Here is a 26,879-nt window from a genome sequence, read left to right on the forward strand (position 1 = left end):
CTCATTTGATTGCTAGATATTGTATACAAGGAAGTTGAATGGATCACACTTTCCTTCTCCCTCCACAATTGATTATGAATGTTACCTATGCATGCCTCAGCCTCGCTCTCCGCTGTAATTTCTAATACATATGTTTCCCTCATCTTCACTGCTTAATTTTGCTTGTGAGAAAGTGTCACTCATAGTCTTTGAAATGTTACTCATAATTACACTGAAATTATGAAAATGTCACACAAGGCAATCTGAAACCTTGGCAACTATGGAAAAAGACGAGAGAATATATTTTGCCCATTGCCTTATATTGCAACCCAACCAATTTTAGGCTGGAGACAGCTAAACTAAAGCTTTTTCTTGCTTCAAAAAAACCGGAGTCTCCCGCCTGTTGGTATGTATACTATTAATTCTGCTTCTATGTCGGACTTTTCTGTTTTTAGGTTTGGAACTCTTGAAGACAGTTACAAAGGAATCCTACATGTGAAAGGGTATGTCCTACGAGACGACAATAAACATTTTTATACTTATGTAGCATTGTAAAATTAATAGTAAAAAACACAACTTCCATCCAGAAATCAAGATTTTTCCCCCTCGATGGTGACAGTTATATTTTAAATTATACGTATATAGAAACATAGATATATAAGTATTTGATTAAATCATATTATAGGGCCAGATATTCGCTATGAAGTCTAACAAAATGTTACAATTGAACGAAATATGCCTATACTTCTCTCCGTTTCAAGATGGCCGCCTCATTCTTGAGCAATTTGACGATGTATGCACCGGAAGTTGTAGTATTTACCCGGATGTCAATGGGCCATGGTGTCCGCTTTGACCGACCTTTTCAGTGGTAGTAGCTTCAGCAGGAAGCAGCCAGTGCACAGCGAGTGGAGAGTGCAGGTAAGGCCCGGCCAAGTAAAGACGATTTTGTGTTGTGCTGAGTCCAACCCATTGGAATCCCAAGGACTCTATACGATTGACTGGGTTGGAGTGTGCTTCTACACAGCTGTAAGCTTGCCAAGTAGACCCCCCCTGCCGCGTTTGTTTCACTTTCAATCCAGTCACCTCTGTCTTCTTAAATCAACATAACTATTCATGACAGGCTTTGTGTGATCGAACTTAAACTGCTAAACGTTAACCTTACGCAGAGTAATGTGCTGTGTTTTCTAGAAAGCCAGTGTACAAACCTGTCATACTTGCTGTGGCCACCCCGTTACTATATTTGTGCCACACTCCGGTTTTGCTTTCTGATGTGGGGCTGCTTTTCCTCTTGGGGGTCGCTGCCTGAACTGAGAATGCACCCACCCTTATTCGTTCTCTGGTCGGAGGTGTACCACTCCCTTGCTTAGTCGTCCTTTCCCCTTTCGGTCTCTCAGCTGAAATACTATTCCGCTTCCTCCGTTTTCTTTTGATGGGAGGAGGGTCACTCAACTAGGCATCTTAGCATTCGAAGCAGCTTCTTCCTTGGCTTGGCTTATTTGATTGGAATCTACCCTCTAGTTTAACTTCTCTTATGTCAGTGTGTCTGCAGGGGGAAACAGCCAATACCGCAGCCGTTTCCACGCTATACTTAACCACGCATGCTTTACAACGCATGACTGGTTACCACGCATTCCTTTACTACGAAATACGTAGTAAATGAATGTGAGTAAAAGGAAGAATTAAAAACGGGGGGTTGGTGCCCCCCCCCCCAAAAAAAAACCGAGTGGGTTTAATAAAAAGAAATAAAAGTGTTACCTAAAAAAAGCTCTTCTGTGCTTCTTGTACGTCTTTCAATGAGCCTCCATAACTACGTAATAACGTACGTGCACCTACGTACTGAATTTACAAAAAAATAGAAAAAGGACCACTCAAAACAGAGTATGAAGAAGTCTGTTGATAAAAAAAAAAAAAAAAAAAGGAAAACTGTGAGTAATTTTATTTATTGGGGCAGGGATCGGAGAAAGCCTTTACCATGAAAATGCCATTATCATGCATAGTTATACAACGAAAATCGTTGTATAACTATGCGTGGTAAAGGTATTTTCGTGGTACTTGCATTCGCGTTGTAACACATGCGAGGAAAAGGCATGCGTTGCAACGGAATGCGTTGTAACGACATACAACCGTCTGCAGGAAGTCTGTGCCTTCCATTTTCAACACTACTGGAATGCCCTATCCTCTCTCTTCCGCCACCCCACAACCAAAGCAGTTATCGGGATGGAAACCTCCCATCTTTACTTACTCTTTTTGTTCTTAAGATGTTTTCCTTCAGCAATGTTTTTGTTAAAATGTGTGTATATATAGCAGTTATCGGATGAGAAGCTGTCGATTTTTCAGCCAGTACCCTCCATTGAACGGCTGCCAACCCCCAGTTATTTCAAGATGGATCTTATTGATTAAAATCATGAGTGCCTAGGGAGCACTCACAAGTTTTCTACTTCCGATTGCAAAAGTGGGCACTTCGGTGTTGTGCCAGTATTCATGTGAGCTCAGCAGCATTGTTTCGTATTGCTTTAATTTAGAACCTCTAAACCCCCCACCCCGAGCAAAGTGAGTGACTCAGCCATGCACTTTATACAAGTAACCGTGGCAGATGATCTGATGTGTTGACAATACAAGGAGTAGCCCACTGATCTGTGCACAGGGTTGATACGGTCCTAGTAAATGTCCTTTCGTCACTACTCATGTAACAGACATGTGAGCTGCTGCACTTGTAACAGTTGACACAGGCGCAGCACGTCCCATACCATCCACTGGGCAGGATGATTTGTCCCCTAGAGGAAAATACCACCACTGGACTTCGAACATTAGAAGTAAGTGCCGCAATCTGAAAAGCATTACGACAATTCAACTCCTTCCTTGGGCTCACAAGAATTGTACATGTTACACAAGTCTCCTTTTTGAAAGACACAGTATCCCTGATGAAGACCTTCATTTAAAGCCCAGCCATCAAGAAGGTCGAAACGCGTTGGTTTCACCCAAGAGAGGTTCATCACAGAACCAAGTTGGAATAGGGTCCCTTAATTGCATGCAATAGAACCCCATAAAGGGGCACAATCTTTGAGCTCTGACCCCCATCTTTGACTTCTCCCTTGGCTATAAAAACATTATAATTCAAGGACAAGAAAAGTAGCAACAAGCCTTTGTTCCATCCTATGGTGATAGAGTGCAACAGGATCAGTCTTCACCTTATGCAATGTTTTAGGATGTTACATGTACCTTAACTTCATCTTTTCATTCTTTGATTTAGTATTAGTTTTGTGAACAATGCACTGTATGTTTTACAACTCTATTGTTTTGCACTGTATATAATCATTGGGCACATTGTGTTGACTGTGTATATATTTAAAGATAAGATAAAAGAAGGCAAGATTATAGTGTCTAGTTTGCCTAGTGACAATGCGTGAATGTTTTGTAAAATAAATGTGAAAATCAGACAGTATATATGAATATACCCCAGGGAGAATAAAAAAATCCTTTGGGACAAAATCATTGTTTGCTAGATTGATGGTGTCAGATGTATTTTTGCTTTATAAATACATATTAGGATTCCAGCCTCTGTCTGTTCCTAAACTGAATCAATCCCCTTTGTTTGACCCGCACTTGTAAACCTTCTATCGTGTCCACCAATGAGGGAGAAGAGAGTAATCTATCAACAGGTTACAGGCAACGTATATAAATGCCCTATAGCCAGACCCCCCAGGATATAGCAGCATGGATTGGCAAATTTAGCGGCACAAAAATGGAAATTTAGCGGCATTTTATTTTGGGTTTTTTGCAACACCAAACACAGATATCTTACTGTTTGAGCTTGTTACACAGTCTATGTACACAGCTGCAAGTTGGGAAAGAGCTGGAATGTGGTCAGCCAGCCCACGCCAAAAGAGGTCGGTGTCAATAAGTCCAGAAACAGACGCCTGCACTATCCAGGCTGATAAAGGCTGAAAGCCCGAAACCTGTCCCTGGATGCTTGTTTCCAGTCCAGGGAGGACTTGGCTTGGCAGTTCGGGCTGGACTGCACCCATGGGGCACAGGGTCAAGACTGATTTGCATATGGCTGTTTTTTTTTTATAAATCCTGGGCAAGCTGCTTTCATTTCTCTCTACCCCCCAACACTCCAGAACTGCTTCTTGAACCACCATCCCCTTATGCCAACCTCCCCCGTTCCCCTAACCTAGCAAATCTTTACACTTTCTATAACCACCAACTGGGGCTACCATCCTTTTTGTGCATGTTTCCAGCCCCCATACACTCACCACACCCAGTCTGCACACCTTCTCCACCTCTCCCTCTGCTCAGCACAGTGCATGTTGTAATAATTATTTTTTCAATGCAGCAGCTTACACTCAATAGGCAGAAGTCTTCAAAGAAAATTCTTCCACACTGCAAATACACTGCTTAGAAGACGCATATCTCTTTTTTGTTTTGTTCATGAAACGCTTATCCCAGTTTAAGCACTTGAGAGAAAACCATCCAACTCTGAACACACCACTTCAATTTACTGTGCCTAAAATGTAATTAATAAATATAAGGACCTCTCATTGGCTCCCATTGATTCCCTCCCTGGCTAGGTTTATGCTATATAAAAAACTGCACATACAAACGTGTTCATAATTGTGCTGCTTTGATGGTTAAGTATTTAAAAAAAAATGTTTTCAAATACAGCTAATTACTGTTCATACAGAATACTATATGCATTTAATGCAGCATATATTTAACATGAGCGTCAGATGACCCAGTTATCATTTTGGAACTATTTGATGGCCAAGCAAATTAAGATTGTGTAATGTACTCGGGGCAAATAATTTCTCGTTCGGCCTTTTCTTTTCCTATTTGCAATTTTGGAAGGGCTCCAAACCCGTTTTGGAAAGTGTAAATGACTTAAAACATTGTTTTTGCACATTTCTAAAACACAGGGAAGAGGATCAGCCTCTGCTAGGAAAGTTGCCTGCTGAATCGCTCATATTTAATTTACAGCTACCTTTAGATACGTTTTTGCATAAAAACAGCATTTCGTAGAGCAAGAGACCTGTACAGACCTTTTTTAAACTCCATCTCTTCACAGGTAGCAACATTCAAAGAAACTGTCTCATTAGTTTGCTACCCATCATTGTGGATTTATGAATTACACTGTGAAGCAATATCCGTAAGAACCACATGATTCTGGCAGCAGCCATGTGGTTACATCTCTTTTAAACCACAAGCAAAAGAACTGTGCCCTACCACTGAAAAACTTCAGTTTTGTCATAAACTCAAATAGTAGCGTTTCAGGACACATTTAACCAACTAGAATGCTAGCACACTTTCAAATATCTGCTCTCATATTTTATTCACCCTCCCTTAATTCTTTTGTCTTTCAGTTCCTTATGCTGATAAAATGTTGTCAAGTCTGAAATGTAATTCTTTTTCTTCTAAATTTCCTGACAATGAAAGACTAGTCATATTTATGAAAGCACAGCTCAGCTCACTGCTGTCTGATATCATCCGGATCTGCCAACCCTACAGAGACAGATCTAGCTTTTGAGAAATTTGTCACACACAACCATGTTGGGGCAGGAGGTTTGGAGCATAGCACATGCAAAGCCAGAGTATCTTTTTGGAAGCCTTAGTTTGGTGCTCAAGATCCGGGTCTCGGAGGCCTTAACCGCACATGTGCCAACGAGTGCGAGACCGGATATCCCAGTATTCCCTTGATATGGGACAGAATCTCTTCCCAATAGGGACGGATGACAGGGCAGTCCCAACAAATGTGGCAGAAGTCTCCCAGTAGGCCGCAGCCCCTCCAGCATCTATCTTTCGTAACTTTGCCGGATATAAATACCAGTCCATCATCGTCTTAAGATGGGCCACTCTAAGCTCTACCGAATGGTATGTCATGCCACAGATGGGACCATTCTTCGTCTGAGATGTTGTGACCCAGGTGTTCCTCCCAGAGGCCCATGTAGCGCAGTCTAGGAGAAAAAGCGGTAGAGAGAAGTCCGTAAATGAAAGATATGACCCCCCCCCCCCCGCATGGTAGAGGTCTTATAAAGGAAGGCTTCAAAGGTAGTAAGTGGCCTGGTGGCCGCATCTCTAAGCGAGGGCGACCGAGCCCAATGGAGCAACTGGGCGTGGTGGAATTCTCCGACTGTTGGACTGCATAGTCACGCATACAGTTGTCAAAGGTGAGTGGGTCAGAGCCATGAAACGGATGCATAAGAGCATGGCAGCCCCCGGCTCTACAGGCATCAAAGGGACCTTCTCGTGTAGCATGGGGAAAGGCCGGATTATAGTGTATAGGGTAAAGGGGGATGGGAATGTTGTCCAACGCTCATCCCCAGAGATCGAGTCCCAGACCTTCAGGGTGGTGGCAGTGGGCGTACTAATGTATGCGTTCCTGGGTCTATCTCCCATGGGCTTCCACACCAGGTCCCAGATCGTTCTCCCCGCCACACTCCTGTCCATATGTAGCCAATGTTTCTCGGACATAGGCTGGGACCACTCCACCAGGACTCGCAGTTGCGCTGCCTTGTAGTATAGGTGCATGTCAGGGACACCTACCCCTCCCTCCCTCCTCGGGTGCCGGAGGGTAGCAAAGGAGAATCGCGCACGACCACCCTGCCAGATGAAACGGAGCATCAGGGACTTAATGCGGCGGAAAACGTCTCCTTCTAGAGCAATAGGTAATGCTTGGAAGAGATATAGAAGCTTGGGGAGCAGGGACATCTTGAGCGTGTGAATACGCACCAGCCAGCTCGCTCTGGATCCTCGTCAGGAGGGGGGGGAAAGTTGGCGTAATAGAGCTTCCCTATAGTGGGGTTCAAATGGACCCCCAAATACACTATGGAGGAAAGGGACCAAGGTAAAGGCGAAAGCGGCCTGAGGCGGTCCACCTCAGCCGATGGGAGCGTGAGGTTAAGAATGTAGGACTTGCTGTAATTGATCTTCAAACCTGCCACCCTCTCAAAGCGTGACAGGACGTCTTGGACGTGGGGGAGAGAGTGAGCAGGGTCTGAAAGAGAGAGCAGGACATCGTCCGCGAAGAGGGAGATCTTATGCTGCTCCCCCGTGAAGGGCAATCCCCGTATGTCCGGATTCTCCCTCACGGCCAGCGCCAAGGGCTCTATGCTCATGGCGAAAAGCAAGGGAGAAAGAGGGCAACCCTGCCTAGTGCCCCGCGAGTGTGGAAAGAACGCCGACAAGTGACCATTAACTGTGACTCTAGACCGGGGGCTGCTATAGTTCGCTTTCAACATGGACAGGAATTTGGCTGAGAAGCCAAATGCCTCCAAGGTTTGGAATGGGAAGCTCCAATCGACTCGGTCAAAGGCCTTTTCGGCATCCAGGCCCACCAGGACCGCCGGAATCCTGAACTTGTTGGCCTTCTCAATGAGGTGGATCACTCCTGGTGTTATCATGAGTTTGACACCCTTTAATGAAGCCAGATTGGTCCGGGTGGATGAGGGCCGGCATCAGGTCTGTGAGCCTATTCGCGATAATGGAGGAATACAACTTGGCGTCTGTTAAGCAGGGCTATAGGTCTGTACAATGCGCATCGGGAAGGGTCCTTCCCAGGTTTAGGGATGACCGATATACCTGCTTCCGCCATGGAGCTCGAAGTCACTCCCTTCTCTCCCATGCTATTAAACCGTCGCACCAAGATGTCACTCATCTCTGAGGTGAAGGTTTGGTAAAAGAGGGCGGTAAATACGTCTGGTCCAGGCGCCTTTTGGGGCTTCAGCGCTCTAATGGCCTCCACCACCTCCTCTCTGGTGAAAGGGGCCGTGAGCAGCTCGTTCCACTCTGCGGAAACTTTGGGGAGCGGGCACGACCCCAGGTAAGCCTTTTGTTCCTCGGGGTCAAGAGTGTCCGCCAAGTATAGAGCAGCGTAGAAGTCACCGAAGAGGCCAGCTATGGCTTCGTCCTGGTGTGTCAATGAGCCTGTCAGGTCTCAAATACCCCCTATATATTCCTTCTCCCTCTTGTCCTTGAGTTGGCGGGCCAAATGTTTCCCCACCTTATTCCCCTGGGAATAGGAGAGGCGCCTCAGTTTCTGTAAGGTGAATTCCGCTCTGTTATTATAATGAGCTCTGAGTTTGCCCCTAACCGCCGTCAGTGGTCGTAACGTTGTTCTCGCGGGTTTTTTTTATGTGCCAACTCAAGCTCAGAGAGTTCCTTCTCTAGGGCCTCCCTCTCTGCCAGTCTTAGTCTATTAAGGGCAGAGTTGAGAGTTATGCAGCTGCCCCCTATGGTTGCCTTAAAGGCGTCCCATACATTAAAAATTGAGGTGTCATCCTCGAGGTTGAATTCAAAGAAGTCGCGTATGGCCTTACGCAGTTCCTTGCAGGATGGTTCGTCTCGGGTCAGTGAGGATGGGAAATACCATTTGCGTTGGACGTTCGTACTTGGCGTCAAATTTAGACAAACCGCAAGTAAACTGTGATCTGAGACAGATAAGGGGAATATTTTGCCCTCACAGAGGTCCCCTCTCAGCGACTGACTTAAAAAAAATATGATCTAGCCGAGAGTAAGAGTGATGGACATGAGAGAAGAAGGTATAATCCTTAGAATGGGGATGAAGAGTGCGCCACCCGTCTATAAGTCCTAGGTCCTCAATGGTGCGTTGTGTGTCCTCGGAGAAGAGACCTCCATCGGATCTCTGGTGATGTGAGCTATCTAGTTCCTTATCCCACACTAAGTTAAAGTCCCCCATAACAACCAGGGCACCCTCAACAAAGTCCTCCACCTCTCACAGCAGGTCCTGAAGGAACCTGTTCTGACCCACATTGGGGACATATAGGACTAAGGATGTACACGCCCTGCCAAGGAGCCCACCCTTGACCATGAGCCATCGGCCCTCCCTATGGATAATGGATGTAAATTTGTAGAGCGCGAATTGCTGCCCGGGGGCGTCCAAGCGCTAGAAGATAATAAAAGCAACCTCGTAGAGTGGCTGGCTGGGAATTAGTAGGGAAGGTTGAAAAGGAATGTTTTTTTAACTGCTTGCGGAATGAGGAAAGGTTGGGGTTGGCCCTGAGGTGCAGGGGAAGAGCATTCCAGGTCTTTGATGCATTATAGGGGAACGTCCTGCCGCCAGACCTGGTCTTTTTTATTCTGGGGGTATAGCCATGAAGGTCTGGCTAGAGCGGAGGTTTCTACTGGGTATGTAATGGGTGACTAAATCCCGGGTGATCATGGGACCCGTATCCCAGAAGGCCTGATGAGCAATGCACATGTCTTTGAAAAGGATTCTTTGGCGTACTGGCAGCCAATGAAGGCTGACCAGGCCGGCCCTCACTGATTGTCTGCGAGGAAGCTCGAGCAGTAAACGGGCCGCACAGTTCTGCACTGTCTGGAGTCTGCGTAAGGTGTAGTCTGGGGCGCCGAGGTATAACACGTTGTTAAAGTCCAGGCGGGACTGTATCAGACCCTGTATGGCTACCTGCTTGGCTTCCATGGGGAGGAGAGGCAGGATTTTCTTAAGCATCCTAAGGAGGCCAAAACAGGTAGCAGAAAGTTTTGTGGCTTGAGTCTTAAATGAGCGGGAACTGTCCAGCCATACCCCAAGGCTCTTGATGTTGTCCTTTGGTGCTGGAGGGGGGCCTAGAGAAGGGGGCCACAAAGAGTTGAAGAAAAGGCGGTCGAGGGGCCCAGGAGCATCAGCTCCATTTTGTCCCCATTCAGTTTGAGGGATGATGAGGACATCCAACTCTTTACTTCTTTTAGGCAGTCTCTAAGTCCGTCTGACGCAGGCGGGTTAGCTTCCTGCGCCAGTGAGACCACCAGCTGCGTGTCGTCCGCGTAAGAAATAATCTTAATCCCAAATGGGCGGACATCAGCCAGTGGCCTCATATAGATGTTGAAAAGTGCGGGGCTTAAAGAGGAGCACTGAGGGACTCCGCACCTCAATGGTCTACAGGTGGACACGGACTCACCGTCGAAGACTCGAAAGGATCTGTCCTCCAGGAAGGATTTGAGCCAAGCTTTGTCCTTAATTCCGGCGCTGGACAGACGGTGCAGCAGGGTGTCATGGCTGACTGTGTCGAATGCTGCGCTGAGATCAAGGAGGATCACTGCCATTGATCCTCCCTGATCCAGGGTTTTTCTGGATTCCTCTGTGACCATGAGGAGGGCTTTCTCAGTCCGAAGCCCGTCTGGGTGGCGTCTAACAATTGGTAGTCCTCTAGGAAATTTACCAGATGGAGTTTAATGTATCTTTCTAAGATTTTACTCACCCACGGGAGCAGGGAGATGGGCCGGTAATTGCTGAAGGCTAACGGGTCCAGATTGGTTTTTTTTAACAGTGAGCGGACCATGGCCCGTTTCTAAGCTGGAGGGACAGTGCCGGAAGTGATAGATGCGTTCAAGACATCCCTGATGGTTGGCAGTGTGATCTGGGATGCTGACATTATGATATCTGGCGGGGCTGGATCATCAGGGGAACCGGATTTTACGTTCCGAGCTATGGTTTCCAGAGTTGCAAGATCCAGAGGAGGGAAGTGATCCAGAGTAGGTTGAGGCTGAGGGGAGGGAGTTGTTAAGACTTCATTGGTCTGGGCTAAAGAGGTGATGCCGCTGGGGGGAAAAGCAGAGTAGATTTTATTCACTTTTTGATGAAAAAACTCAGCTACGTCATTGCAGTGAGTTGTGGATTTTGTATTGTGCAAACTGGGTGGGGGTTTGGTTAATTTTTTTACAATTTGGAAAATTTCTTTAGGTTTTGATTTGGCTAAGAGAATTTTGTTCGAAAAATAAGTAGCCTGGGCAGCTTTGACTTCAGCTTTGTATTCACTAAGTGACTCTCGGTAGCGAATTTTGCTTCCTGGTGAGTAATCTAAACGCCAACGTCTTTCGGTTTTTCTACATTGGCGTTTCTTATCCCTGAGAGCCTCCGTATACCAGGGAGCAGTTTTGTGGGAGTGTTTCAACGTGATTTTATTTTTAGGGAGGGTGTTTTCAAGAGTTTGTGTGATCCAGTCAGCATAAGCCTGGTTGGCTAGGCCTGGATCCTCATTGTAAAGGGGTTGGTTGTTGGCGAGCTTGATAGACCAGTCGTCGACGGAGAGGCGGGACCCAGCTCGGGTGAATTTTGTAGTGGGTCCAGTCGGCGGAGGCTTAGATGTGGTCCAAATAAAGGGCACCAGAAAGCACCTATCACTACGCGCTCCCATAGGTTGGAAGTGGAGGGTTGAGCGAAATAAAAGGGCCACTCCTCTGTTTCGTGGAGGCCGAGGATCTATAAATAAGGGGAAATTGCTTGTTTTTGAGGCGGGTTTCGTCTTTCCGAGCCAGATGGGTTTCCTGAAGACCCACCACATCTAAATGGTGGTCGAGCACATATTTCCACACTTTCAGGCGTTTCTGGGGAGAGTTCAGTCCCTTCTCATTCCATGTTCCCAAGGTGATAGGCATCGGGTATTTTGCACCCCACCCCGCTCAATCAGCATTAAACTGGCAGGGACCACGCCTCCCAGCTAGTCCCTCCAGGCCCTCTCCTCCAACACCCCTCCGTAAGCTAATGGTACATGAGAGAGAACAGTCCCGGAAGGCACCATGTCTCGCAACAGAGAAATAGCATTCCCAATCCCTCCCCCAGTGCATCGTACTAAAACCAGGCTCTCCACATTGAATCATGCAGCCACACTCCCCCGCTACCACCACTGCCCCCCGCAAGTCTTTAGAAAACTCAAGGTAAGATAAAAAGAAACATTGAAAAGGCCCTCGAAAGGGGCAACCGGATATGACCGTAAGGGTCGGGGGTGTGAGCCCAAGCCTCGCCCTCCCAAAGTCCAGGGCTGGTGTGTCTCTCCAGAGAGCATAAAGCACTCGTGGTACCTGAGTAATGAGTGTTTCCCCACCCGCCCGGCCACCTTGAAGCTGCTTCTCAGGGGCCTCATGCCGCTGATGAGGTGTCCATACGTGTTGCCTCCGTCACCAATGCTACTGATGCAACCGCGGCTCCCTGCTCATGCAAGCTAACCGAAGGGTCCGGCCCCTCCGATGTCACAGATCGGCCCACTCTCTGCCAGGGCGGGGAGCGAGATCGGCGCCTTGCCGGGGAGGCTCCCTCCCTGCGGGTCGTAGAGGTGTCATCCAGGCCCAGGAGATCACGGGTAGCCGACGGCGATCTGATCTGGACTAGCCTGTTTTGCCATCGAAAGATGAGGCGAAAAGGGTGGCCCCAGGAGTAGGCCACCTTTTGTTCTCGTAAGAACGTGGTCACTTGACGGAAGTCTCGCCGCTTCTGCAAAGTGGAGGCCGCCAGTTCCTGAAATAGCTGAGGGCGATGCCCTCGAAATTGCAGGGGGTTAATTCCTCTTGCTTTCCTAAATATGCGTTCCTTTAGCTGGAAGTTGTGGACGTAAACTAGAATGTCAGTGGGAGGCGACCTCGCCCCGCGGCAAACCAACCCTGTCCTTACGTATCTCCTTAAGATCTTCCTCCGCCAGGATGTGGAGGAAGAGGGCCTCCACATAGCTTCGCAGGTCTCCCCCTTCTCCCTCCCAGGGCACCGCCCGGATTCTAATGTTGTTGCGGCGTGACCTGTTCTCCAAATCCTCGGCATGGGACTGTAGATCCAGATTCTGTTCTGTAAGTCTAAGCACGTCTTGCTGGAGTTGGTGCACATCTCCTGCCAGGCTTAGGTTGTGCTCCTCTAGGGTCTCCACCCGTTCTCCAATACCGTCCACATCTCTCCTCACGTCTCGCAAATCTGATGCCAACTGAGAGCGGATTTCGGAGATGTCCTCCTTGATGGCTGAGAAGAGCTCGATCATGAAGGCTTTGGTAGCAAGAGCATTGCCGTCTCCCTGCGGGGGTGACTTGCTAGAGCCAGGGAGTGACGCCGGCTGCGAGCCTTTCCCCACTCCATCCTTCCCAGGCTTGTCCTTACGGTTTCTGGACGCCATGTAGTTAGCCCCGGGACGCCGAACTGGATAGGGGAAGCAAGCCGAAGCGCCTCCCTGCAATGGAACTCCCTGGGGTCACGGGGCAGGCCCCGAAGGGTGCTCCCCCTCTGCGACTATTTCTCCCTCGTGTTACCGCAACCGGATATCTTGATGACGGACCTCCAGGTAAATCCGTTCGCGGGCCCCAAGAGAGTTAGGTCTTGTCCGCCTTGGGAGTACTTACGGCAGCAGGGTACAAGCAGCCTCTCATCAGAATGCGGCCAACGCAGCCAGTTGACCCAGTCCAAGTGCTCAGGTAGGGGCTAAGGCCCCAGACAGTGCGGTAGTGGGGAATCTGTAGGTCGGGGGCTGCAGGCGTAGCTCTGACCTTCGAACAGCGGTAGCCTCGTCTGGTAGGAAACTGCCCCGGCCAATCCTTCACACCTTCAGAGGCTTACTTATCTTCGATGGGGGTCTCACCAGTATGCAGGTAAAGCAGGTAGGACTGCGATTCCTTCTGGTTCCATCAAATCCTCCTGGGAGGCACAGGCCCCAGGCCGCTCCTTCTTGGGGTTCCACAGCAGCGCGCTGCCACGCAGTTTAGCGGTAAGTCCAGTGGGCTTCAGGGCACCATGCAGCGCTCCTCCCCTACCACGCAGGCCCCTCTGTGCAATCGTTGTGCAGATCGGTGGCAAGGGTAGAGGCCTCCGCTCCACAACCGGGTGAAGGGCCTTTACCAACCCAGCATCCCCGAGCCAGAGTGCCCCTGTCGCCGCCCCCTAGCTCTGCAGCGCGGGCTCCCGCACGTAGAACTCACGGGGCTGCAGATCGCCGTCCCGGCTCTCCCTGGGCCCGCTCCAGAGGCAAAGATGAGTAGAGGTCGGGACCCCGGGCGTGGGTGGTTGTTCTCTCGCCTGCAGGCCACACTCCGGCGGCGTGCTATTAAGTCGAAGCCAATCTAGGCCCCAAAGCACCGGCTCTCTCCTGGCTTTGTGGCCGCTCCGCCGTCTACAGGGTCCTGGGTTTGCTGGACGCAGGGGCGGCCTTCACGCCCCTAGGCCTCTCTCCGGCAGGCAATTGCAGTCGGGGCCCGCCTAGGCCCGGAAGCCCCGCCACTCTCCTGTTCCTGTGGCTGGTCTGCAGCTACAATGTCCGGGCGTCCGCCCTCCGCTCTGGCACCTCACCGGTGGCCGGGGGCCCGTCGCCGCGTTCCCGGGCAATGCAGCCTGCAGCACTTCGGGCACCAGGCAGTCCGCCTCCGTCGGCAGGGCCCAAGGGGGCTCCGGCCACTCCAGCTCCGCTCCGGTCCCGGAGTCTCACCGCCCGCAGGCCCCGATGGGTCCCGCGTGCGCTCTCCGACAGTCAGGCCGCGGCAGCAAACTCCTTCCCTGATCGCCGCAGCAGGCAGAACCAAAGCCCTGGGTATCCCCGGTCGACTCCGGAGATCAGGCAGCACGGAGGGCGATGAGCTGAGGCCCCCAGGGAAAGCTATACAACGCTGAAAAGGCTTGTGGCGCCGGAGGGACTCTCAAACACGTCTCACTCCTTCGCCATCTTGGCCACGCCCCTGACTATTTTATTTTTAAAGCAAAGAGTCCTCAATCTTGTTTCCAAGCGTTTGCATATAGTTACATCTAATCAGAAAGCATCCTGGAAGCATTGTGCACAGCCTTATATTGTTAAACATTTAAACGTGTACGTATTTTTAAACTAGTACCAGTCAGTAGTGCAGTCTGAACTTACATTTCCATAGAGCACTCACCCTAATAAAAAGGCTTTCTATTAATGAACCATAAATAGAAGCTCGAACATCATTAACATATGGACACAAATATTACCTTCACTGCAGACCATGCCCTTCCCGGATCCATAATGGTTTGTTCTGCAGGGGGCTTGGCCTTTTTGTCCCAAGGACAAAATAAATGTGAAAACTTCTTGTCCTTGACCCCAAACAAAATGTCCCGGGCATTGGACTAAAGGAATTCCACAGGCCTCTTCACATATTGATGCTTAAACTACATGTTTCAGTCTACATGTCAGAATGTTTTACTGAGATGAATGAGAAAGTTACTTGAGAGTTCAGGGAGAACGTGTCCTCATTTTAGCTTTCAAGAGCACTAACCAACATTTCTGTGACAATATGAACCCCCTCAATTTGTTCATTTCTAAAAGAATTGCTTTACGTTTTACCACTTTTATTCCATCAAGATGGCTTTCGGTATTGCATTGTTCTGTACTGCTTTTTTGAAAATCAATAAATAAAATAAAAAGATGGCTTTCGGTCTGCCACACTTGACATAAATATAGGATGTTAGCACTCTTGTTGTTTATTAGAAGGCTGCAGAATAAATAACGTAGGGGTGCCCCACTTGGAGGTAGTTAATCTCATTCTTATGTTGTAAGCATGGCTGTATGATGCTGTGCCTATCTCATGGTGTTGTGTATTTTACTAAACTGTCGAGCATTGTTCATAGCACCTACCAGTTTTCTTTACAGTGGTAAATATATACCTGGCAGCTTCTTGACTTAAAATTGCAGGTCATGTGAAGTTTTTAAAAGGGTAATCTCATTACAGTGAATAAAACATTGTCCACAGGTGTAGTGTATTGAATTACTTCAAATCTGCAAGCTCTGCAGGACTGGGGGACTGCAACGTCCTCTGCATTGCAAGAAACGTTTACTCCTGCCTGAGTGGCAAATTGAACTGCTGTCTGAATCCCTAATGCAGATTTATTGTTGTTGTATGCAAACACGGGTCATGCATGTGCGCCATGGCATAGGCCTGTCTCATGGATTGCGTCTTGTTGAGCCGGTAGGGGAACCTAATGTACTACTCTTATACTAGTGGAAGGATACCAGCTTCATCAGGAGCTAAGCAGCACAAGCGCTGTGGTGGCAGTATACCGTTTAGCGATCAGTGGTAGTTAACAGGACCCTTTTTACCCTGTGTCACTAGTGAGACCTACAGGCTCACTCCCCTCTTAAAATTCAGTGACAGTGTGCCTAACTCGCCCTTGGCCTACATCAAGTAGACTGGGAGTGCGGCGCAGCACAGGAGTAGTGAGACTGCATTGGTTGTATGCATGTCTCTGAAGGGTACAGTACAATTGAGTAGTGCATGTGTGATAAGTACATTGTGTTTGGCCGGCGCAGCAGGAGCTGGCGCACGACACACCCTCTCGGTTAGGTGCACCGCTGTCACCCTGCACTTTTAGTTGTGCACGGAACCAACCCCCCAGACACCCCCCCCCCCCCTCCCCTCCTGGTCCTGGTGATTTCCACTTGGAGGGTGCGAGGACACGGGGAGAGAGGAGGCATTATTTAGTGTGTGAGGTTTTAACTCCGGTAGTTTGCTGTGGTGATGTGAGGCCCACCGGCCACAGAAAGTAGGACAATACTTATTGGGCTTTCCAGGAGGACTCTTAACATCCAGCAGGACTGCAGGAGTAGCGCAAGGTGCTTCGTATTGGAGGAGGGAAAGTGACCACCTAACTGGCCGTGATTACAGCTATATAACAGCAACAGCAGACCCCCAGGGAGAGGAGAAGCTACTTGAAACAGTGCACTGAGGAAAGCCGTAATGGAGGCTGAAACGCGTCTGCCAGCGTTTCAAGGACTTTTTTACTGAGCGCTCTTAACATCTTAATAGAGCCTCTTTGTCAAGATCACCCCGGAGCTGTGTCGTATTCTTCCCTACCTGGGGGAGTAATTGGTGTGTGTATGTATATATGTGTGTGTATATATATCGACAGAATTCCAGTTAACTTAATAGAATCCAGACGAGCCCATAATCCTTATCATGTTATCATGTGTTTATTATTGGCACAGCAAACGACTGAGGATAACTCGTTTCGAACAGCCCTGGTTGTTCTTGGTCACATTATTAATTATATATATATATATCACGTAACTTGTGTAATCTGTCTTGGGTGGTGTTTGAGTAGCCTTTTTTTCTTTTTTAAAGTGCAGCTAACGGTGGGCACTGATTGGAATAAAATGATTAGGTTTAGCTTTGAATAAACCGTTGATAAAACAATGGACAGCGGTAAGGGTCCCTGAATTTATGTAATTCTGTGACTGCAGGCTTTACCACAACTGGGGACAAAGATGCATGTAGTTCAGACAGATGAAAATAATTTTGAAGAGAATGTGCTTCATAATTTGCCTTTTTTGCTGCATAATTTAGGTAACTTTAACTTTGCCTCCTATAGTAAATAATCTTTCCACATAATCCTAGTGGCCCTAACAATCGTAAAGCTCTGCAGAATGTTAGGAAGCTGTTATTATGAGGATCAAACCAACTTATATATATATATAAATATGTGAGCTCAGCATTTCTGCTATACAAAAGCTTTGTTTGATTTAATAGACTAAACCTTTGCGCCGTGTATAAAAAATATCTACCCCACATAAAAGAAAACATGAACCCTTGCTTGTCTCTTGGTTTATCAATAACAGAAAGATTCTTGTCCTCGCCCTGATGACACTGAGTTCATGGTTAAAAACTCACTTTAAGAAGGTATATTATCAATGCATGATGCAGTAGTGCACTGCGATTTAAACACATTCACAAGCTATTGGCTTTGTGAAAAACAATGCTATTAATTTATATATTTTCAAAGCCAACACATATTAAAGAAATTTGTCATTTACAATATCAATAGCTCACACTTTCCTAATGCGAGACCTATTGCATTGCAAATGCTTGTTACCGTCTAGCTTACCTTCCGTTTATTCTGAGTGAACTGAAAATGAAGTTGGTGAGATTTGTGTTTCAAGTCTACTTTGAACCACATTTAATTTTTGTATTCATTGGAAAGGCTACTTACCTAGTGAATGCTCCTGAAAGTCTGCCTCTTCTATGCATTCTTTACCTTGGTATGTTTAATCCTTTCTGAAGAAGCTGGGTACTTCCGGAGGGGGCTGAAGGTATGTGACTTTGCACCTGCCAAATCAGGAATCCCTGTTACCACACAGCACAAGTACATGGTGTTTGCCCCCACAGACTAAATGTTCCTGGGAGAAAATGTCTCCTTGATTCCTCTGCTTTAGAGTATGTGCAGCCGGTGATGGCTTTCTCTTGCTGCGACGGAGTCTCACTTAAAGTGGTGCTGCTTGCTTTGGGGTACCCCGGTGGGGCAGCGTTCTTTTTCCTCAGAGGAGGCAAGGGTTGGCACATACAAGGTTGTGGGAGAAAGAAAGACATGTGTTTGGTGTTGGCAGGAGAGCCCTACACACGAAATCGTAGCTGTCCCGGCGTCCGTTTTTTTTTTTCTTCTTCTTCACCTGGCATCATTCCATATCCAGGTTATTCCAGAGTAAAACATTCTAAAATGGCTACCTCTGTGTGGTGGGCTGGGACTCTAGAAGAATCTAAGGTGGCCATCTCACTTCCTTTGACATATTTCGCTTTTTAGGTTTCGCCTGGGGCCGGATCTCCTAGCTCCACCCAGGAGAAATCTTATGTCTCTACAGTGTGGGGATTAGTCCCGCCTCTGCTTCCATTGGCTAGCTCCATAAATGGAGGCTAGCCATTGGAACAGAGATCTGTCCGTCATGGCCGGACCAGATTCGTGGGCGTTCCCGAGATTTTTTCCATCTCCGCCTCTGCGATGTCGTCATCGCGGCCGTGTGCGGGGTTTAATTTTTTTTGTAGTCCGTTTGTTTTCTTCCCATTCCGCGGCCGACTGCTGCCGGAAGAAGTCCAAGTGAGTGCCCGTTCCCGCCCCCCCTCCCCTTCCCGCTGACCGTGCGCCGTTCCCGCCCTCCCCTTCCCGCTGTCCGTGCGCCGTTCCCGCCCCCTCCCGATGTCTGTTCGCTAGCCGGGGAATAGTTATCATGCGGTGTAGTCAGGCCTGGCGGCTTTGGAGTGCAAACGGGTGAGAGGCCATAGTGTAGCGTTTGGAGCACATGTTTATGGTGCCGGGAGCCTCGGGTTCGGGCCCCGGTGAAGCGATTTAATTGTAGAGATATTTTCCTATTTTCAGCAAGAATCAAAATATATGCTGGAAAAAGCAAGGTTAATTATCCAGAGTAAGAAGATGATAGGCGCTTGCTGTTTTTAAGTCATATCGCGGGCAGAGCGAGGGCAGCGTTATTCGGTAGGTGGAGGGAGGGGCTTTTCGTTCCGACCCGCGTGGCGGGATGAGGTGCGAGTTGGCCTACTGGTTATAAGAGAGCGGTGTTCGAGTATTTAGAGATGAATGATAAAAAAAAGAGAAAGCGCGGTCGCGAGAAGCCCGGGGTATGATACCGCCAGACTTGGGGAACAAGGATCGATCCTCTGCAAAAAATACCTTAATCTCCCTACCGAAATTATTGTGTTCGGGTGTAATGTAACTGGTACTCTGTGAAGCGCTCTGGGACACCAGGTCGAGTCTGCACTATATGAATCAGCGTAGTTGGTAGAGCGGTTGACTGTGGTCTGGGAGACCTGGGTTCGCGCCAAAGGGCAGCGCAACAAGCTTATATATTTCCCCAGAGTCCGAAAGGATTATTCGTGGTGTGCTGAATTAGACAATATTGCGTCTGTGTCATCGCTTGTTGAAAGTGCAGGCCGACGTCAGTGCACGGCGCAGTTATGAGAACGCACTCGTCCCATAGTACAGAACTACACATGACTGTTGACTACGCCTTCTGTGAGTGCCTGCGACACTCTGCACTGCCCTTAATGAACACGGGCTGGCGGTGCACAGAGCCCTCCCAGTGCAAACGCACAGTGCAGCACAGCAGAAGATGACATGCACATTCATTCGGAGTAAACCGATTTAAGAGTGCACATCTCACAAGGTTAGCAGCAAAGAAACACACCTCTGTTTACAGCTGCCTGCATTCAGATACTTTACTAGACAACACGTCAGTGTACCCAGTCGTGCATGTATAGCAGAGCTGTCAATAGGCAACATCGGTACAAAACAGCAGAAAACTTGAGTGCACACACATCTCTCTGCTTACAAGGGAGCCTGGGAGTGCTGGCAGCCCTAGTGTGCAACTGAATGCCTGACAATATGTCACATTAGGTGTGCTACTCTGCACACACCAATCAGAGCTCCGAGTGAAGGCTCGCACTCAGCCCTCGTTAGCTGCATAGAAAGCAGAATTTCCAGTGCCACTCACATTGTCCCAGACCTTCCAGACTTGTATACACAGTAGCTTTGCCTAACCTCCTCTTTAGAAAGGGCATCAGACGTTTGTTGTTTTGGTAGCATTTCTTTGAAAACGCTTACATTATGCGTGCTTTTTAAGACTTAATAACCTTATCGTTTTGCTTTAAAACTAAAAGCACGCTCGGTAACCAGAATGCTTTTACAGAAACAAAACGGTACTATAAAAACATTGCTTCAATCAGTGGGTGTAATTTTGAGTAGAAGCTATCCTTTGCTTACGCAATTTTATAATAAGAGCCGAAATACATTACTCGCTTTTAATAATTTTGTTTCCTGCAGCACTTATTTGTACTTATTATATATTGAAAATGTTGCTGATTTCTTGGCTTTCTCTCCCAAAACTTTCTGCTTAATAGTCGCTGTTAAAAATTAACATTAGTAGACCCACAAAAAACCCACACAACTAACTGCTGATGTTTTTAAAATTCACATATAAAATTAGCATTTTGTTTTCAATTGGCGTGTAAACACTCCACATTTAGGGTCTTTTCTATTTTAATATTTTCAGTAATATTGTACACCTTTTTTGTTTTTCTTCCAACCTCTCCAATATCTACATTACTTTCAGCTAACTTCCGTTAGCTGGCAGCACATGGCACCTTTTGCTAACTCTTAAAAAATAAGTTTGGTTCACAGAAAAATATGTATTTTAAGGATGCTGCTGCACCCCACGTGCCTTTTAATGTCAGTGCCTATAACCATGATGATCATTCCAACTGGTGGAGTTAACTTTTCTAAACTGTGAGCTCTTCTTACAGACTTTCAGGCACAGTAATGTTCCTTTTCTTTTTAATGAACGGCTCCACATTTGACATGTTTACACCTTGTCTGAGCTAGTTTTATCAAAAGGAGTAGATATTATGTTCCTGTGTCTCAAAGGCTGAAAGGGCTGGCATGCTGTCAGTAGACTGTACATTATTTGTGTTTTAGTAAATTGTATACTTTACGCAAAACTTGTAAAAGGCTAGTATGCTTATGGCATTTTACTACATTAAAGCAGAACTTGCCATTCACTGACGTTGTCCGAACCAATTCCAGCTTTTCACACGTAATAACATGGTATCTCCTCCTTATACTGAAGGCCTATTTGGATACTCTATTTTATTTTAAATATGTGTTTGACCATAATGAGGATTAAAGCTGAAAAGACCCTCCATATATGCTATTAACACAGTTGTCTGTTCTTTTAAAATATGTGGTGTTTTTATTTTTTATATTTAATTTTTTATTGCAAGCATCAGGGCACCGCGTTTAGGCTACATGTTTTCTTTTTTTGTAAAAATAAAAGTAAGGAAAATAACTTGATTTTGCAAATGCTCGTTCTTTAAAATGGCCTATCAGTCTTCCAGCAATGTTATACAACATAAAATTGCTGACTGCCAGTGTATTCTCCCATAACTGAAGCCACAGTGCTTCCGTAATGTTCTAATGTACTTTGGCTGGAAAGCGAGGTCGCATTAGCTACTGATCTGTATAGTTCAAGTTTGGCTAAATGTCTGCCATGTCAGCACTTTAGAAATTGAAGGCAAATGACAACTTGTGATGTGTCTGGGCACGTTCGTTTCATGAGTTACTAAGCGAATACTGTCAATGTCAATAAGTCTTTATTTCGATTTTCATCATAAGACATACTAGCAGCCATATAAAACCGACATCAAGTGAAACAATACAGTCATAATATCACCATAACATCCATACAATAAAAAATTCAATGCTAGGAATGTACATATTACTAAAATTAATAAATATATATACATCGCTTTAAAAAGATATTAAATACAATTAAAAGACTTGACAGTTAATACAGTATAAAAAGAAACAAGATATGGGAGACAATACTAAATAGGGGCATGTACTCATCCCGAAAGACTAGGGAGTGACGGTCATCCCACTTCCACAAAGCTATACAACGGACAATGGGGTCAGGCACGGGGAACTCCTACCCCGAATAATCCAAGCCCAGCTAATAAATTTGGCTACCCCAGTCAATACTAGGTTAAAAGTATCAGTTTTCAAAATTCTTCTAGCTGTTTGGGCAGATCTTGTGCCCAACAGTCTACAAACTGGGCGCAGCCACTTCCGCCTCGGGGCACGATACTGGGGGCAAATAAAGAGGAAATGATCTAACGTTTCCTCCTGATCCAGACAGAACAAGCAGTTACTACAGTTCCCACTTCCCCAAGACTTGGTTAAGCCCCTTACGGGCAATGAACCAGCTCTAAATTGATGAAAGAGCTTGCGATCCAAAGTCTTGGATATTATGCCCCAATAATCCTCTTGAAAACATGTATCTTTAGCATTGAGGAAGTTTGCAGTGAGAGAACAGACTGCCACCATCGAGTGGCGTCTACTAATTACCCAATTCCAATATAATTCTTTCAAGGCACTTTTAGAGGGGAATGTTGCTGTTGCAGGTTTATACCACAACTCGCCCAACAACAACGACTTGATTCCAGCAATCCACACAATCCTGTGGGAGCTCCTTAGGTTTAAGATCCCTAACAGACCCTTTGCATACAGGGACAATTCAGGAACAGTCCACACGCGTCGCCAAAACGCCAGTGGTCTGTACCGGATTATGTCTTCAACAGACTGGCAACCCAAATCATACAGCAGGGGTATATGAGGGGTGGATTGCGGTAGACCCTCTGCTGTTCTTAAAAATTTATTTTGACCTGTTTTAAGGGCGTCAACATTACTGAAACCCCAAAGCTCCGCTCCATAAAAGACAGCCGGTAGAATTTTAGAGCTTTAGATTTTAACAAGAGGAGCTATTGGTTTTGTAAAGGATCTTTTATGCTCTTTAATTAGGGCACCTCCTAATTGCGTGTGTTTTAAGGAGAGCAGGTCAATTTGGGGTTTCCAGCTCAAAGTCTCACTGAAGGTGACACCCAGATAAGTAAAAATGGGTGTCTGTTCAAGGGTGGTGCCTCCCATAGATATGCTTGCTTTGATTGGTCTTGGCCCACGAAGGACCATGAACTTTGTCTTCCCCACGTTGACCTCCAACTCATGCTCGTGACAAAATAACTCAAACTGCGCCAGGGCCTTTTGTAGCCCCTGACAGGTTTTGGATATTAAAAGCGTGTCGTCCGCGAACATGAGGAGGGGTATTTTCATTCCAGCTCGGGTGGGGGCATCTGTTGGTTTGTCTATAAAATATTTTATAACCTCATTAATAAATAGGAAGAACAAGGTGGGGGCAAGGACACACCCCTGTCTAACGCCCGTTGACACCTCAAACCTAGCTGTCACATCCCCTGGCTTGCCCCAGCGGACCTGTGCATAGGTGTGTTCATGTAATTTAACCAGGACCCTCACCAAAGCGGCAGGCATCCCCAGCTTTAACAGTGTTTCCCATAGTTTGGTCCTTGGTACTAAATCAAATGCGGACCGGAGGTCCACAAAAGCAGCGAACAGCAACCCACCACCCACGAAAACCTCCTTCCAAAACAACATAACAAATCTAAAAGCCTGGTCAAGCGTCCCCATACAGCTACAAAACCACGCTTGCAATGGTGTTAGAATATCATAATTCTACCAAGGACTAGACGTGCTATGATTTTCTGGACCGCATCGATGAGGCTGATCGGCCTGTAATTGGCCGTGGCCGATCTATCGCCCTTCTTATAAATTGGCAAGGTTCCGGCCTGAGCCAACAATCAGGAACCGGAGCGCCCCCGCGATTACATTAGCCAGGAGTGTCAAGTAGGGTGCCCACAGACCTGGTTCATGGGTAAACAGGTCTGCTGGGACACAGTCCGGACCTGGGGCTTTCCTGTTCGGAATCCATTGTAGAACATGCTTCACCTCTGACTGGGTAAACCGGAGCGGTTCCTCAGGGGTGGGGATAGGAAGATGCACATCCGTACTCAAGCATGTTTTTAATTGATTTTCGAAAAAGGTTACCCACTGCTGGGGTTCAACGTTTGACGTTGGTTTCTGCTCCTTAAGTTTGTCACCCCATTTTAACAGATGCCAAATCTGTGACATGTTTCTACCCGTACATGCTGAGGACAGATCTTTCCAACGCTCTTCATCCCAATTTTTCTTTGCCTTGTCCAGGTCTAACTTATAAATCACCCTACATCTTCGGACACTACTGGGTGATTTAGATTTAATTGCAGTGAGAAGCTCTCTATGGGCAGTCCTGCAACTGGCATCGTACCAAGAAGCATCCCTTTGTGGTTTTGGTTTACCATTATTAACTATTTTAATAAATAATTTTTAAGCTCCTGAAATAAATCACTGTGGGCCCTAGGAATTCTATCAATTGAGGGACTCCATGGTATGGGTGACTAGAGACCTGATGGCTACCCTGGCTTCCTCGTTAGTTGCTAGCTTAGGCCAGCGTACCCTACGCTCGTCATTAGTTAGAGTGACTACTGCCTGAATCTTATCTACATCGTCATTAGTTGACTGTCCCCTAAAGCAGTTGCCTAGGATATTCAGAACCAGGGGATTATGGTCACTTTCCAATCTAGTTGTAACCACCATATCTACTATCACAGACCATGACTCTACACCAACCAGTATATAATCTATACGGCTCGATGATCTCCCATTGTCAAAGGTCATCATCCCTCCCCTATCTGATTTTACTCTCCCGTTCACTGCTCTCAGGCCCAAGTTAAGGCTGAGACCCTTTTAAAAATAAGGCTGCTTGGGACCACTTACTAATTGGGTTAAGTTCCAGCTGAGGAACGCCCCACGTCGAATACTCTGCTTCGGAGAGTTTACCATCATCTTCGTCCAGGGGTTCAAAACAAATGTTGAAATCCCCGGCCACTACCCTATGGCCTTGATACTGGACAGAGCTGAGGTAATGCTCCAGGAGCATGAGTGTAGGGAAGGTTTTATCACCTGAAACCCCTCTCACATAAATATTAATCAACAGAAGTGAAAAGCCCTTTGAGGAGGTTATTTTTACTACCAATATATCGGGACTGTCAATATGCATTTCTGTCACAGAAATATCCTCATGCTGTCTGACCCATGTCGTTAGTCCACTAACAGGTCTACCCCTATGACCCTTGATGGCTGGTTTGTAAAAATTAAGAAGGCCATTACGGAACAGTGGTGCGACCGCCCAGGTCTCCTGGAAAACCCATATTTCACCTTTTTTCAATAAAATCCCCCAGTCAGGTAAATACAATTTTGGATTCAAGACCAGCTATGTTCCAGTAGGACAACACCACCTGCTGGCCATCCCTAACCGGATTGGGCCCGACATTCGTGTTGTCATCCCCAGGAGGGGTCGTAGGTGTCTGCCCTCTACAGTGTACCTCTGGGGGAGTGGATAGGACCATACTAGGATGGGCTACAGCTTGTGTGAATATAGACCTACGCAGCTTTTCTCCTTCAGAAGTATCTGTGGTCAATAGAGGCTGCCGTGTATGGGGAAAATACTCTACCACAAGTCAGTCATTGTCCCCCAAGGAAGACAAGGCAGCAAATCTATTAACAGGGAATAGAGGTCATAGCCCCTTAATAAGAACATTAAGGGTAAACTGCCCACCCCCGGGGGGTCTATTCCTCTCTGGTTTGTAAAAATAGCCCAATGGAAGGATTTTGATCTCATTAGCCAGAAATGGTGAGTATGCAGCCATATCTAGAATATGCTTCACTAGAGATGGCGATCGAAAACTCAGCACAACAGTCTCTAGGTATAGTCTTACGTGCATGTCCTACCCAGTACACCCGCCTAACCATTTTGAATTCCTCGAATAAAACTTGACTCAGCCCATATCTTTTGCCTATGTAGTGTAGCGCTCAGTTGTCCCATCAGGTAGAGAAGGTACGTTCGCCAAGATAATAGTATAGGGGGTGGCTTCAGGGGGTAGATGCAACCTGGTTAGCAAGTCGGAGCCTCCCTCATTAACCCTGAAGGTCCGTAACCCACTATCACAAGTCTGGCGTTGAACTTGGCTGGTAGAATTAGCGAAAGTAGACTTCTTTGGAGGGTATGCCCTGGACGCAGCAGGGCACCCAGTGCAAGAGTCAGGATTCGCGGCCATCCCATTAAGAGCAGGGGCTGCGGTATTAATTATGGGAAGAGCAGACTGCAAAGGTAGTTTGGCCGACGGAGCAGATAAAGACAACATTGCTTCAATTCGATTGAGCCTCGCCACCACTAAATCAAGTTTATCCAAAACAGGTTTAAAGCGAGCAGTAAGCTGGCTGTCAAGGGCAGAGCTCATGGACGCCGTATTAGTGCCCAAATTTAGACCCTGTTTAGTTTTATTTAAACTGGCTAAGCGATTCCCATGTACCTGTGCCACTGTGGTACCAAGCACCTTAAGGGGAGTTGGAATTTTGCCGGGGCCTCGACCGTTCCTTCGCTTGGGGGGAGTCTTTTGCTTTCCCTTCCGTTCATTTACTCCCCCTTGTTGCTATCCTTGACTGTATTTCGGGACTGCTAACTAACAGAGTTATTACTGCTAAACTCCCTGAGTGGTGTGAGCACAGGGAGTGTGGGTGTGAGATCTACAGGAGAGTTATCATTAAACTGCGGTGTATCAGATGGTAGCTGGGCGCAGGGTATGGATGGAATTGGATCGAGAGACAACCTACGCTCAACAGCAAGAATTTTCTCAATAGCAATCTCCGCCCTGGTGAGATATTCATCCAGGGTGCCCACCCGCTTTTCACTTGCCCATACTTGATACTCTGGGTAAGCTAGTTGTAAGAGGAACAACAAAAAGGACACTGGAGCGACAACCTTTGTAATGGCGGACCAGCAGCTGTTGGGGGTATAGCCCGGTCCGGTCTCTTCTGGGTTCGGACGGGCCCGCCCTTGGCCCGGGCTTCGCCCGCGCGCGTCCCGCGCTGGGGGAGGGCTCAGGTGTTTTTAAGCACCTCCTGTCGC

General features: G+C 47.1%; 1 protein-coding gene across 1 annotated transcript in view; it reads left to right on the forward strand.

Annotated features, from left to right (window-relative positions):
• Positions 1-809: 809 nt before the first annotated feature.
• UQCRQ (ubiquinol-cytochrome c reductase complex III subunit VII) overlaps positions 810-26,879 on the forward strand; it is a 44,538-nt gene continuing 18,468 nt past the window's right edge. The window contains exon 1 of the mRNA XM_086931627.1: positions 810-897. The gene's annotated coding sequence lies outside the window, so the exon portion shown is untranslated. The remainder of the gene's footprint in view (positions 898-26,879) is intronic.

Source organism: Lissotriton vulgaris, chromosome 7, assembly GCF_964263255.1.
Source record: "Lissotriton vulgaris chromosome 7, aLisVul1.2, whole genome shotgun sequence".
Taxonomy (NCBI): domain Eukaryota; kingdom Metazoa; phylum Chordata; class Amphibia; order Caudata; family Salamandridae; genus Lissotriton; species Lissotriton vulgaris.